Below are 16,589 nucleotides of genomic sequence, written 5' to 3'. Positions count from 1 at the left end.
TCTACTTGCAAAGGTTTGGAATATAACTTTATATGAGAAAAGCTTATATTCTGTACCTTAATATGACATGTTAGTAGCTTGGGCTGCTATAAAAAAACCACCATAGACTGGGTGGTTTAAACAACAAGCATTTATTTCTCATAGTTCTGGAGGCTGGAAGTCCTAGATGAGGGTGCCAGCATAGCTGGGTTCTAGTGAAGGCCTTCTTCCTGGCTTGCAGGTGGCTGCTTTCTTGCTATATCCTCAAGGGTGGGGGTGGGTGGGTGGGAAGGAGAGCTCTGGGGTTTTTTCCTCTTCTTAAAAGTGTACTCATTCCACCCTGAGGGTCCAACCTCATGACCTCATCTAAACCTAATTACCTCCCAAAGACCTCTCTGCAAATAACATCACATTGAGGGTTATGGCTTCAAGATATGAATTTGAGGAGGACACAAACACCCAGTCCCTAACATAATATTCCTCTACTATAAAGATTCAATTACTCTAAAAATTATAAATGTATAATTGATACTATTATTTTTCCTTTTAAAATTCAGTCAGAAATTAACCAATATGCTTTGGGAAAGTTTGCCATCCACTCTAGGATTCTTTACTGTCTCCTTTTAATCTTACTACTCTTCTGAGATTAGGTCATGAGATACAGAACTAAATTGGGCTTCTGTATATATCCTTCCTTTTCCATCCACCTGTCCTAATCCCAGCTGTCAAATATCTCTCTGCTAGTAATGTACAGTTGTTCATAAGCCCCAAGGACATAAGAGGTGACAGAATATTATTTTCTTAGTTCAGAGATGGAAAGATTATTGAAATAAAATTCATCATACTATAGTTGGGACGCTGATATTTTCAGTGACCAAATACCTCTCCCTTAGCAATTTTGGAAAAAGCTGTAATCTTACCAATTATAGTGACAATTTAATATTTCCACAAAATCAGGTCATAAGACAGTGGAATATTTATTGGAGGGTTACAAAATTAATAGGAGAGGTCCTTGTTCCTTACCTCAAAGTAGTGTTATCCATAAAAGTAAAAGGTCAAATTAATAATACCAGAAGCAATTCAGGTCTTATACATATTAGATCATATATAGACATAATGAATCTCTCAAATGACCTTAGTTTGTGTAATAAATGAAACATCTATCAATACTTATGTTCAATACCAAAACATGATACATATTCATGAAACGTCTTAGGAAAAATGTAGTATATTATTTGATGAAATTCTAAATGAGGAATTCATACGGTAAGTAGTTGGAAAATCAAATAATTTCGAGTAATTTATGAGAATTGATTTGGACTTTGAAAGAGGGGTAAGTTCTGCATGTTCACCATTTTACCCTATTTTCATGCTTCAGTGCTGGAATTCCATTCACTGACTGGGAAAATCTTAATCATCACTTAAGTCACGTTGAGTTTCCTTAAAATTCCAGGTAAAGTTAGTTGCTTCCTCATCTTTGCACCCATGGCACATCATAATTCCTCTCTCTTATTGTCTAGATTTTGTTTGCTTGTATGTTCTCCCTAGTATATTGAGCAAGCCTACTACAGAGATGCAGCCTTCTATGGTTGTTGCCCACTTAGTATTTCTTTTTCTACCTTTTGACACCTGAATTTTCTTTTGGCAAAGTACTCCTCTATCAGTTCAGAAAGTGTTGGTGGAATGATCAATAAAGGTGGTCTGCTATCTCCTGGGCAAGGGGAGAACATGTGACTCATTGATCTGTCATTTTGCAATGATCTGAATATGGAGTAGTGACACAAGGGTGAAAAACATTTGGATCTTGTCTAACTGTGGTACGCTGAGGAGAGTGTCCATTAATCCCTGCAGAATAGCATGTGTGGTATAATGTCATTTTTGTTAAAAACAGAAAAAGAATACTTAGCTATAGAAAGCTGCAGTTATCTACAGAAGACTGTAGTTACCTATATGTGGGTATAAGTAAGTAGATGCCTAGGAAGAGGTCTGGAATATTCCAAACCAGAATATTTTAAGTGATTATCTATGAAGAGAATTTGGATTTGGAATAAGATTAAGGTGCATTCTAACTTATAACTCTATATATTTCAGACCTGTTTCATTTGAGGAGGTAAAAATCATGTGTTACCTTTGTAATTTGTTTATTTTCTTTAAGGAAGTTCACTTTTAAAATTATATTCTCCAAAAAGAAAACATCTGGATTTCTTTCCTATTTATTGACATAATTTATCAGGGTTTGGTGCTTTTCTGTAACACATATAGTCACACAAAGAAGGAGAATGACATATAATTGAACAGCTGTTTTAATTTTCTTGAGAGACAGAGAACAATAACATTCAAGTATCCAAATGTAGTTTCTGTACAACCTAGGAATAAAGTGATAACATCAGCAGATACTAGAAAGCAAGCAGTTTGGGGAGGAAATTGTGCAGCATTTCACAGGATTCTAAAGCTTGTTTTTTCACTTAACCAAGTATCTGGGACATCTTTTGGACATCTGTCACTATATATAGTTCTATCTCATTTTATTTTTTCATGAGACATTGAATGTGATAGATTGGATATACCATAATTTATTTAGCCATTCCTCTATCTGAGCATTTATGTTGTTTCCACTATTTTTGCTGTTATAAACAATGCTGCAGTAGAAATCCCCTGTCCATATATTTTTCAGCACATTAATCAGTGTTTCTGAAGGAAAAAATTAGAAAATAGAAATGGCACATCAAAGGGTTTCTACATGTGACTTGTTGATACCATCAAACAGTTCTCAAAAAACAGTTATGCCAATCTGTATGTCCAAAGACATTGCATGAGAGTACTGATTTCCCTATGCTTTGCAAATATGGGATATTGTTGTTTTATTTTCTTAACTTTTGATAATCAGATTGGTTAAAAAAACTAATACTTGACTGATATTCTGTGCAAACTGCTGTTTTATCTAAGGAAATTTTCATTCATTCCATAGTTGTAGTTGTCACTAAGAAAAGGAAAACATATAGCTTTAGATTTAACAGGCCCTGCATTTCACATCTAGAAGCCATGCTTGGACACATTCATAGGCTAAGTTCAAGGCCTAAGTAAAGTCTGACATAAGAATACAGTTTTCTAAACTGAAAAGTCTGGCATACGCTGAATAGTGGGCTTGCTAGGCATTATTCCACACTGAGACTATAAACTAGTATTCAGTACCAGATAGACAGTAGACCTGCATCTTATGGCCAAAGTTAAGTTCTAAAGCAAGCTAATAAGGCCAAAATTACAGCCATCTCCTTCTCCCTCATTGGAACAGTTCCCTGCTTCTTTGGTTGAGAACCAGATGAAGGAGTTGCCTTGCATTCAGAGGCAATATTATATGACATGCTTTTTTTTTTTTTTTTGCGGTACGCGGGCCTCTCAGTGTCGTGGCCTCTCCCGTGGCGGAGCACAGGCTCCGGACGCGCAGGCTCAGCGGCCATGGCTCACGGGCCCAGCCGCTCCGCGGCATGTGGGATCTTCCCAGACCGGGGCACGAACCCCTGTCCCCTGCATCGGCAGGCGGACTCTCAACCACTGCGCCACCAGGGAAGCCCTGATATGAATCACACTCAGCATGGTGTGATCCCTAAGAGGCATGTAGGAAACAAGAGGGTCCTAAAAAACAGTGAGCGACCATCGACCATGTCATGCTGACTTAAGGGAATAAGCGTTTTGAAGTGGCTGGTAGGCAGATTATTTAAACTGTAGCTTTGTCCTCTCTTGAACTTCATACCGAGTGCATATAGTTCTGTGAACCAGCAGTGCTAATAAAAGGGAACAGAAATGTGGATATTCCATGCCAGCATCATTTAGAAACTACCTCTCAAATTCATAGCATAATGCTTATCGTTTAATACATTACTAACTTTATTATTTAACATTAAATTAAAAACAAAATGTTTAAATTAATTTCAGAAATTGCTAATTTTTTTCCTACATAGTACTGGTATACGCCTGTCAAGGAAATAAAACAGTTTAAGTGACTCAAACAGAAGTAAAAGACTTTATTGAGCTGATTGACACCAGGAAGCACCTGAAAACCAGGTTAAGTCACCTAACGCATTGCTGAAACTAGACTGTACTTTTATAGGGTGAGGAAAAGAGAGAGATATATGTGCTTGGCTTTTGGCTCAGGTAAGTTTTCATCTCTAACTGCTGCAAGACTTATGGTTGGAACAGTTGGAGACTGTTCCAGTATTCATGCCTCTTGCTCAAGAGCATTTGTACAATCTCATACTGATAACTGTCAAGAACTGTTTCTTGAAAGTCCTGCATTTGTTCTATTAGTCAAGGTTAGGAGCTGGGGAGATAGAAAAAAAAAGGTGAAAGGACAAAATAAGGAAAGGAAGCCGTGTTTGGAGACAAGGGAGCTGGAGACCATCTATCATATCTGGTTTAAACCTTTTTACATACCTGGGTTAATAAATTTCCAGTGAAGCCAGGTCTCTCTAAAAATGCTGCAACTTTTCATGACTGTTCAGTTTTGTTTCCCCTTTTATCCCAGGTGCTGAGGGTTGTCTCCTTACCTTTAGCAAGGATTTCAACTAAACGTGATATTCAGACTTCCTGATATGACTGGCCAGGAATGTGGGGAACTGAAAAAAAGAAAAAAGAAAGGCTGCAGTGATATGGGCGCATGGGTAACACATCACATGTAAAGTTAAAGAATTCAGGAAATGACATGGGAAGAGAAAATATTCAGGCACCAGAGCTTTAGCACGAGAGGACACTTGGTTATTAGAACTCTGGCTCGTTGATGGAAGAAGGAGCAACTACAGACTGATGCAAAAATCAAATACTTGCCTTAGTTCTTTAAGTTCCAGCTAACAGAAGTCAGAATTGGTCCCAGAACCCAGAGGATTCTGAAGGTCGACTGGTGTCAAATGACCCCAGCTGTGAGAAAGGCAAGAGGAGGAAGAAATAGGAAAAGAGGAGGGGGATTCCCAATAAGAAATTAGGAAAAGTATTACCATCAGAGAAGAGTTATCTTCAGGGAAATATCTGCCCTCAGAGAGGCAGCACGGTAACCTGGACTGAGTACTAGATTTGTGTCAGATGTTCTAGGTGTGAACCGTCAATCTGCCATATTTCTAGGCAGAAGTTATTTTTTAATAAATTATAAGTTATTAGCAGATAAAGGTTGATTTTATTCATCTTTATATCTCTAGAATCTAACATAACACCTGGCTAAAGGGCTGTTGTTTGAGTCTAAATCAGTGATTTGCAAATTAAGAAGCATCAGAATCACCTGGGGAGTTTGCTGACTACAGATTGCCAGAGTTTTGATCAGGTCAGTGTGGGAAGAGAATTTGCGTTTCTATCAACTTCCTAAGGGATGCTAAAGATACTGCTCCAGGAATCACACTTTGAGAACCACTGAGCGTTGTTTTAAACCTGGGGTCAAAAAACTATAGTCAGCTGGCCAATACACCCTCAGCCTGTTTGTGTACAGCCCGTGATCTATAAGTTTTTTTTTTTACAATTTTAAAGGGTTGTTAAAAACATACACACACACAAAGAAGAATATATGACAGAGACTTGTACGTGCCCCACAAAGTCTAAAATATTTACTATCTGGCCCTTTATAGAAAAGGTTTTACCAACCCCTGCTTTAAACAATAGAATGATTGCAAAAACAAGTGACTTAACCTGGAAAAGGCTTAAACTACCTTCATCACTGAAGAATAAGAACCAGACATTTATGTTCTATGTTATATTCTAGGCTACCTAAATCACACAGTATTTCCAATATTATATCTCTGCCTAATTCTTGTTTGGCTGCTTATATCCAGTTTAGAAACTGCAAGAATAATTTCAATTATTCCATAAAAGCATTTCATTGAATTAAATTGTAGATATTTTTAGAAGCATCATTCTGTAACAATTTGAGGAAAATAGACATGGCATTAGTGCCTTCAATATTTAAGCTTTTCTCTTTATTTTAACTGCATTTTAAATCCTTAGTTTTTGGAATGTTCTGATAGGCCATTTCCAGATGTCAGATTTCTATCTGGAACACGCAAGCTTCACATACATTTCTAAGGCTTATGGGAGCTCATTCCAAACTTTTTAACAACTGTGTATTTTAGCCTTCATATTGTTGGTGCTGCATATTGCTATGTCACAGTAGGTCATCAACCCAGATTTCTGTTATTTTTTATTTGTTTAGAACTGCATCCAGGGTCAAGAAAGGAGCCATAACATAACTAACCTTTTAAACCTATAGGTACATCCAAAGATTCCTGCCCATCCACATACTCTTAGGATGACTGTGGATTGATCATTAGCAACACCAATCACGAGTGTTGATTTGAGATAACCAGACTACCAGTTTAACCATACACACAAGGGTAGTATATCTTACCAATAAACGGATGAAGCGGAATGGCCTACAGCTGGATGTCAGTGAGCAAGTGGGTGAGGAAGATATACCTGAGGGAGGGGAGCCCATCCCTCACAAAGGAGGGTCAGAGCCTGAGTTGGGCAAGAAGAGAATTCATACACAGCTAGGGTGGGTGGAGCTCCATGTGGGGTGTCAGAGCCAAGCAGGATGAAGAGGGCTTCCATCTGTAAAAGCATCCCAGTGTGAGGTATGAGGAGGGAGAGGGAGGTTTCCATGTGGGGTGGTGGCACCAGCAGTAGTCTGATTTAAGGTGTTATAACCTAAATGAGGTAAAAGGGGCATTCATGCAAGAGACTGGCCAGGCACAGTCTGTTGGAGCCCAAAAGAGGTGAAGAAGGCATTTAGACTAATGAGAGAACTGAGGTAGCAGTGATGGGAGACTGGTTCCATATGGAGGAATTGATCACATATGTAAATATATTAAAGATAATGGGACCAGAAAAGGCAGTCACAAATATGGATATGTAAATATAGATATATAAATAATATTTAAAAGTGTGTGAGTGTGTGTGTGTGTGTGCACTAAGATTCTGAGATCACCGATACTCCAATAGCTGTGAGACTGCCTAGTGCTCATATCTTGGTTTCTAATATGATCCTCCACTTAAAGGAACCAGGGATCGTTGTTGAAATGGTTGACTCTAGGACTGGAAAAGGGAAAGTCAAGATGGTCCTGGAACATGATGCACCAGAAAGTAAGGAATGCTAAAAAAAAAAAAAAAAAAAGATGGGGACATGTCAAAAGGCACAGAAACCAGTTTGAAGAGATTTGAAGGGGCTTCTATCTCTTGATAGAAGGGGGACAATTTGAGTGTTTAAATAATTACAGTTTTGGTTTATAACTCAAATGTAGTAGAAGACAATAATATGATATGTGATATAAATAAAAGAATAAATTGAAAGTTTAATGAAGAACAAGATATTTACATGGTTTCTGCTATGGTCTGAATATTTGTGTCCCCTCCAAAATTCATGTGTTAAAATCCTAATGGCCAATGTGATGACGTTAGGAAATGAGTGGGGTGTTCAGGAGGCAATGAGGTCATGAGGACAGAACCTTTATGAATGAGATTACTGCCCTTATAAAAGAGGCCTGAGAGAGCTCCCGTGCCCTTTCCACCTTTGGGACGATACAATAAGCAGTCTGCAATCTGCAAGAGGGTCCTCACCCCACCGTGCTGGCACCCTGCTAGCAGACTCCCAGCCTTCAGAACTGTGAGAAATACATTTCTGTTGTTTATAAGCCACCTAGTCTGTGGTATTTTGTTAGAACAGGCCAAACTAAGACAGTTTCAAAATACCTTTCCATAAAAAACTTTTTGTTACAAAAGAGAAAAGAGTAACTTTACAGTGAGGAAGCTTGGGAAATCTTGAGACTTAAGACGCTTTAATAAAATGATCAAAATTAACACTACCAGCAATGGGCTAAATGGAAATTGTGTCCTTCCTGATAGGCTGCACTGAGATGAGCACAACATCACCTCAGTGATATTCTTGCCAAGAGCCAAACTCTGAATCTTATCACGAGGAATTATCAGAAAACACAAATGGAGAGACATTCTATACAATAACTGGCCTATAATGTTGAAAAGCATCAAAGGTCATGAAAATCAAGAAATGACCAAGGAGCCATCCCAGGCTAAAAGAGACAGATGAAACACACAACTTAATGCAACATGTGATTCTGGACTGGATTTTTTCAGCATTAAGGATATTCAGCAGTGGGACACTGGCAAAATTTGAATAAAGTCTAAGGATTATGTGATCATAATACATCAAGGTTAATTTCCTAATTTTGTGATTGTATTGTGGTTATGCAGGAGAATATCCTTGATTATAGGAATTACACACTAAAGTATTCATCAGGGAGAAAGGGAAATGTCAACTCTTTACTCTCAGATGCTTCAGGTAAAAAAGTTATTTGTACTATATTTGCAACTTTCTGTTTTAAGATTGTGTTAATAAAATGTATATATATTTGAATATATATGTATACATACACGTATATATATTTAATATATAACATATCAGGGCTAGGAATGGTTATACTGCATTACTAATTCTGCTTGCACCAGAGAAGCATTTTGAACTATTTCTGAGAAGTTAGAAATATTGACTTAGTTACTTCATAAAAATAAAGGGATTTATGAGATCTCTTTCTGAAAAAAAAAACTTGAAAAAATATTAAAAAGGCACATGCCTAGCAATCTTTCATTCTAGGAATATGTTTGCTTGAAGATTCAGGAAGGAATGGAATTAACTCTTATAACCAGAACAAGAAGAACAACAAAAAGAAAGAAGAAGGGATCATGCTGAATGAGCTGAAGGAAAAGATACTGCATTAGGAACATGCAGAGATCTTAGCGGCAAGTCGAGATAGAAAATAAAGAGAAAATGACATATATTCAAGTCTAAGTGCTATTAGAGATGAGACTGGGAAAGAGGGGGGAAATTTTGGCCGTTACTAGACTAGACAGTGTGATGAGAGATGGAAGAAATTTAACACAAAGCATGAGGAAAGATCTCAGAGAGCTAATCAGAATGACTCCCAGTGGGAGTCCAGATCCGGGAAACTATTGAGAAGTGCTTTAGGAGAGCATCGGATAAGGGGTCAAACAGTTGAACATTTTGAGGGATAAACTCCGTTGAAGCTAGGCAAACTGCACTAGATGATTACATAAGACCTGGACAGACATAGTTACATAATGTTACATAAGGATAGGACACACTCAATACAGAATGTTCCAGGTTTTTCTAGGTGGGTTTCAAAAGTAACACCATTACTATAACTGGGAAAGCAGACACACTCTGTACCATAAAGAAACATGCCTGGAAATTTTATGTAGTTATGTCTCCATAGGAAGTTACAAAGGCAATGAAACACACAAAAGAGAAGTAATGTAGGATCATTATGGATCCAGTCCAGGCTTTGGTTAGATGTCCACTGGTTGGAAAGGCGTGTCTAGGGTGGAAATGCCAATAGCAACTAACATCTTTTAGTCAGGGGCAGGAGTATAAGCCATGGAACAGTTGATAGGAAGGCAAGGAAGACTCAATCCTGCGATACTTATAGACTTTAATAAGCCCCAATTGGGCCACACATATTCATTCATGAATTAGTCATCAGAGCAGATGTGATGCTCTGATTTTATTTGGTTACAGTTACAGTAGTTACATGCTTATCACTGGAATCTGTGTCACATGCAATGACAGTTCCAGAGGAGCTGGTTGCCTGAAGAAAAATAAGAGTACTGGTAATTCAAGAGGGATAATTTGGGTAATAAAAACAACAAATAGATTTTAACAGATATCACACAATCTCTGACAAAATTTCTATCAAGGTCAAATTTTAAATGGACCATCCCCACTCCCTTTGTAGGGAAAAATGTTGTGGAAATATAATTACAAACAAAATCTTCCAACCCAGAAAACCCCTCTGCAAAGGTAGAAGATGGAAAAAAACCTCTTCTATTATTTAATAAGCATTAAGCCAGAATGTGATGCATATCACAGGCAAGACTGAAATCCTCTAAGAGACTGAAAAGACAGAAGTCTTACCTTTTCATACAGCCAAGTCGATACAACCTATTACATACTGTCCTTAAGATAAACAATAGGGACTTCCCTGGTGGCACAGTGGTTAAGACTCTGCCTGCCAATGCAGGGGACACGGGTTCGAGCCCTGTCCGGGAAGATCCCATGTGCCGTGGAGCAACTAAGCCCGTGCACCACAACTACTGAGCCTGTGCTCTAGAGCCCACGAGCCACAACTACTGAAGCCCGTGCACCTAGAGCCTGTGCTCTGCAATAAAGAGAAGCCACCACAATGAGAAGCCCGAGCACCACAATGAAGAGTAGCCCCCGCTCGCCGCAACTAGAGAGAAAGCCCGCACGCAGCAATGAAGACCCAATGCAGCCAAAAATGAATAAATAAATAATTTATATATTAAACACAAGATAAACAATAACTAGTCCTCAAGAGGACATGACAGCACACTTTGTCATAGACAGTTCACCCTAAATCCCCTAAACTGGGGGACCATCTGTGTTAGTTAATTGGCCTTATTCAAAGAAAAAACAAACTTCTCATGTCTTTATGACAAGAGGTAGTTTTGCAATGTGGAACAAGGCATGAACTAAAGTTAGGCTCCTACTCTCCTCCAGAAATTTGGAGATAGGGATGCTATCTTCCTTGATATTTATCTTCTAAAAGATGCTTCCCAGACCCTTGAGAAAAAGGGTGGGAAAGCTGGCAAGGTTTTTTTGTTTTGTTTGTTTTTTAGCTTTTAAAAAGATTTACACACATTTCAAATAAACAGAGAAAGAATTCACAATTACAAGTTTTCTAAAGTAAATGTTCTAAAAAAAGGGAAGGGGTAGTCTCTTCCCTTATTTTCTGACAATGAGAATTGAGCCTTGTATTTTTATTTTGTATTTGCCCTTACACAAGCAACTAGAGAAAAGTCAGTGTTCCTATGAAAAGCAGTTCCATAAAAGAGGAACCATCTGAGAAATCACAGCAAACTCACCCTTGTGAAAGAGTTAATCAAGGAATTATCAGAAAAGCTCAGCAAATCTCTAATTCATGTTGTCAATAAGAATTGGACAGGCACTGTAGCAGTGTAGGGTCATTTAAAAAAATATACTGTGGTAATTTATATTTCTTCCTATATGGATTGTCTCCTTCCTTTGTATCTACCCAAACATGTAACAGTAACAATAGTAACTAACAATTATTAAGAATATTCCAGAAACTATGCCAAGCGCTTTATATATATATATTGACTCAGTAATCCTCTCAATCATCTCATGAGGTATGTGCCGTTATTATTGCAATAGCTCAGTAGTTAAGAGCATTGACTGTAGAGCTAGGCCACTTGGAATTGAATGCCCTTCCTTCACCACTTGCTAACTGTGTGAGCTTGGGCAAGTTCTTTCACCTCTCAGTGTCTCAGTTTACTGTTCCATAACATGAGGACATATTACACTGGTAGCTGTGTGTGTATATACATATATACATACATACATAAATGCAACTAAAACAGTATATGGTACATAAAGAGTGCCATGCACGTGATAACAGCTATTACAGAGAAGGAAAGAGAAGCAGCTCGGGTTTGTGTTTATAGGACCCTATGGAGGTTTGTTGAGGTTAAGAAGTAACCTAGGGAAGGAAATACACCCAGAGACATTATTTCTAAGACAATTTTTTCCCTAACTTTTGTTTGTCAAAAATCTAAACCCCGGGCTTCCCTGGTGGCGCAGTGGTTGAGAGTCCGCCTGCCGATGCAGGGGACACGGGTTCGTGCCCCGGTCCAGGAGGATCCCACGTGCCGCGGAGCGGCTGGGCCCGTGAGCCATGGCCGCTGAGCCTGCGCTTCCGGAGCCTGTGCTCTGCAACGGGAGAGGCCACAGCAGTGAGAGGCCCGCATACCGCAAAAAAAAAAAAAGAAAAAAAAAAAATCTAAACCCCTTGGAGACACTTTTACTAAATATAGAGGAGTGGAAGGTTGGATTTGGGGAACGGAGTGAGGAGTGGGCTAGAGATATAGGAAGAGAGAGAAATATTCCCCATGACTTGGGATTGGGAGATGGATAGAGGGCAACTTATCAAGGAAAAGTGAGGAATCACACTCTGATCCCTGGAATCTCCCTGGGGAGATTGGCAGACCTCAAAGAGGAATGGACACCCAAGTGTGATGCCTCCATGACAATGACAGTGGGCTAACGATAAGGGGTCAGAGGGACCTTCCATGTGCCTTGATATAAGACCTCAGGACCTCTGAACTTCCCTGACTGGTCTGGGCCTCAAGAATGACAGAAATAGGTTTCCCTTCCTGGCTGGCAGGATGGAGGCTCTAAATTAAACATACATTAATTAAAGAATGTGGTGTATCTTCTACAACTGAGCTTTTGTACTGAAATTTAAACTTGCCCCATGGGGAAAACCTCCTCTTGGATTTCAAAGGATATGTGCCCATTTTCATCACAGCCTACCTCATTAGAGCTCACCAAACCGAAGAAGGTTCAATTAAGACCAAGGCTATGATTGTTAACAAGCTGGCATGCAGAGATGAATGTGGCCTCTCAGAAGTCACTACTACTTCTACATGTGATAGTGGGCTGGGACAGCATGAAGTTTGACAGAGTACTGCAGAATTAGGTTGGCAAGATGATGTTTAGAAGGGCTCCTCAGGAGGAGGAGAGGATGAACGCATTCATACAAGATTTTTCTGATGGGACTGACTTCCCTGAGATTCCCAGGAGAATATACAGAAAGGGAGAGGGTATGAATTTTTGTTTAATGCCCTGTATTAGATTTTAAATTTCTTTAAACTAAAACCAGAAACAGAATAAGAAATTCTTTCCTGAAAAGGAGTGGCATATAGCGGCAGATGTTGGCAGGTCCTGGCGTATAAAAGTTCTCCAACTGCCCCTTGCCTGGACATGCTGCTCAAGACATAGATTGTCTTATTTGGATAGAATATTTTGCCTGCTATGGGAATGATAAGCTACCCAAACTTGAGGAGGTTTGTAGCAATGCAAATTCTATTCAGGGAGAAAAGACTTTTGGATCTTGCTCAAAATATGCTATAGCAATGGTAGGCATCTAAGGCCAAGAAACTACAGAACCCGACTGAATGCCTAAAGGCACTTCGGCGTGACTTTGGCTGAATCTTTGAGAGCTTTAGAAGAGGCTTACCTTCTTGCTGGAAACCAGAGTGCATACTATATAGGCCTCTTAAATACATATCAGAGAGCTGGAGAAAAGTTAGCCGCATTTACACAGATGCTAGAGATTCTGTAACAGAGGCGACTGTCCCAGGAAATTTAGACTCAGAAACCATTTAATGCAGATTTTGGCAGGAGAAGTTCTGACAGCCACTTGGCAGACTTTTTGGAAGCCAGGTGGTAGCTTGCTTATGCACTCTTTCTAAGCACAAGTTACCAGGTGAAAAGGAACTTGATTTCTCACTAGATGGACACGCCCTTGATTCTGCCATTGTCAGGGGAAAATTTTTCCTCTACCCTTCTAGGTTCTTCTGACTGATTTAAGAAATAAATTGACATGAAACATATTAACAGGAGAAAATCAAACAAAGTTTAATAACATGTACACATGGGAGAGACCCAGAAAAACTCAGTAACTTGCCGAAGTGTCTGAAACCTTCACATTAAATACCATCTTTGGGTAAAGAAAAAAGAGGATACTGGGGACAGAGGCCTGGGACTTCAAAGGGGAGAAAGGCAATTGACATGGAAATGAAAAAGCAAATGTTTAGGAAGGAGGTTTCCTTGCCTAACAGAGGGAAAAAATATTGGTGGAATTGATTGTGTCAAAATCTTAAACTTCTGTATAAAAAACAGCATAAAGAGAGTTAAAAGACAGATCATAGACTTGAAGAAGCTATTCGTGACATGCATTTAGTATTTAGCATCTGGAATATAAAGAAAATCAAATCCATGAGACACAACAGAAAATGATTATCTTGCAGAAGAGGGAATTAGAACGTCCAAGAATAAACAGAAGAGGAGATGCTCAACCTCACTAGCAATCTGAAGAAAAACAAAACAATCGTCTAAGATTTTGAAAAAAATAAACCTCATAAATGTTTGTGAAAGGCGTGTAGAAATGTAAAGTAGAGCAAATTAACAATAGCTGGCCGATGCCAAAAATTTACATTTTAAATAGAGGCAACTACTGTCATGTGAATAAAATTAAGTACTAGATGGATTTAACAAATTCCTGTTAGTGACTGTCTCAGGTTAGAAAAAAGGAAAATTGCACTGTGGAGAGATAGAAAAAGGAGATCAGCTCTATCTACAAAATTTTAATTTTATTAAAAATAAAATCTGAATCAAATGTTAACATATATTAATTCCTGGTGGTAAGTATATGAGTATCCATATTAGCATGCTAGGTTTTTTCAGTTTTCTGTGTATTTAAACTCCTTCCTGCACACACACACACACACACACACACACACATACACACACACACTCACACACGTGCCTGCGCACACACCACAGACACAACTGTGATTCAAGTGGAACTAACTGGACTTTTTGAGTAGGGTAGAGAACAATACAGGATTTAGATTGGGAAGCTGAGGTTGAGCTGAGGTAGACAGCAATAAAGGAATCAAGAATTCTGGACAGATGGAGAGAAAGACAGAGATTGAGACATACACAGAGAGAGAGAGAGAGAGAGACAGAGACAGAGACAGAGTCAGTCAGCTGGGGTGGAAAGTGGCACGGTGACTGAGAGGAGAGGACTAGAAGGTACCTTGGATATTAAACAAGATTCATTAAGTACTCTAGAACAACAAAACAATAACACTGAGTGATAGGGAGAGTCATGACGCCACAGATAAATCTGTTTTTTTATCTAATAGGCTATCGGGGGTAAAACATCATTTCTGCAGTAGTAGCTGACAAAAGCCACCTCTTAGGAAAATTACTCAGATGGGAGTTATAACCTGATATGACTCAGGTAAGCCCCCTCCTACTGGCCTCAGAAACAAAAGCAGAACACAATAGGAGCTTTCATTCCTGAATTCCTTCATCTCCTTGATGCCCTTCTATAGGAAAGGATATAAGACCCTTCTACATCCTTTCTGCCACTTTTCCATACAAGGAATCACAGAGTTTAGCAGTTTGGAGACACTTTTCACAGACACTACGCACTGTCTCAGACAGTTCATCTATAGGGTGACATTTTCAATAAGGGCACATTCCTGTCCAAGAAATATTATGAAGAATAATTTTGCTATGAGCTAGGATGAATTCATTGTTGTTGTCTGGGAGGAAGAAATTTCCCTCTACCCTTCTAGGCTCTTCTGGCTGGTCTAAGAATTAAATTGACATAAGATAGGTTAACAGGAGAAAATCACACAAAAGTTTAATAACATGTATATATGGGAGAGACCCAGGAGAACTGAGTAACTCAACAAAATGGCTGAAACCCTCACGTTAAACACCATCTTTAGCTAAAGACAAAAGGGGTAGTGATTTGGGACTTCAAAGGGGAGGAAGGGAATTCACACGGAGATGGAAAAGCAAATGTTTGGTAAACAATGTTTGCTGGGTCAGGCAGAGACAATGAAACACAGAGAAGAATTTTAACAAATAGACTTTGCTAGGTTCCTCCCTGTCTGCACACCTAGTTCATACTACAGTTATATATGTTGATAGTTCCCTTCCTGAAACAGGTCCTCTATCCGTATTCTTTAGGCAGTTAGGGGGAAGATCAAAGTTTCTTCCTGAGTTTTCTGGGCCTTAATTGTTTTCAGCTTGAAATAACCTACATGCCAAGGAGACATTTGGGGTGGCAAATTTTCCTCTCCTGAACTGTCTATCCAGTCTCTTCTGCAAAAAGAAACAAAGGAAGCAAAAGATTCTGCATCCTGGGCTCAGGCAAATATCACATCATTTCTACTGAATACTTTAAAGGATTCTGGTTGTTATTCTTCTAATAGAGTGCAAAAAGAAAATCAGTGAAGAAATGACGGTTTAAAATGTTGTATGAGTCAAAGGGACTGATATTCTATACAGTATTATTTCTTATTGCTGCCCTGTGGGTACTTGAAAAATAATCAAAGATTAATTAAAGAATAATCTATAGTTCCATGCAGAAGAGAAAACAGATTTTTTTAACATGAAATTTGGAATAGTTAACACAGGTTTTCAACAAAGCCCTGAATTAGGATTTAGGGCATTTGGGATATGGATCCAGCTCCAACAAGATTTGCTGCTGGCCCAAAATGGGGACATGTCATTCCTGCTCCTCATTTTAACTGTGAAGCTAGGATGATAATTAGCTAATGCTGGATTCACTATAAACTTTCAAACACCATTTGAAGGCCATTTTATAGTTCATGACCTTGACAAAGTTTACAATTAAAACAAAAGAATTGAACAGAGGGAATACTAAGTGTGATAAGAGAAAAAGTCCTTGGGTTTCACTGAAACCTGTAGGTCCTCATGATCACTGGAAAAGGACTCAAGCATCTCACCAACAGTAGTAAATTTATGTATCTTTCTGTATAAAATATACTGGGTGCTGGAAAGTGCGGTTTGGAGAGTGGACCCAGGGAGGGGGAAGCTGTTGGTGGTGAGGAGACAGCCTGAGGCAGCAGGAGGGAAGGGCTCCACAGCTGGGAAGGTTTGTGGAGGAAGCCCAGGCCAC

Source organism: Monodon monoceros, unplaced genomic scaffold, assembly GCF_005190385.1.
Source record: "Monodon monoceros isolate NGI ecotype Baffin Bay Population unplaced genomic scaffold, NGI_Narwhal_1 Super_Scaffold_22, whole genome shotgun sequence".
NCBI lineage: Eukaryota > Metazoa > Chordata > Mammalia > Artiodactyla > Monodontidae > Monodon > Monodon monoceros.
This window is presented reverse-complemented; position numbering follows the sequence as displayed.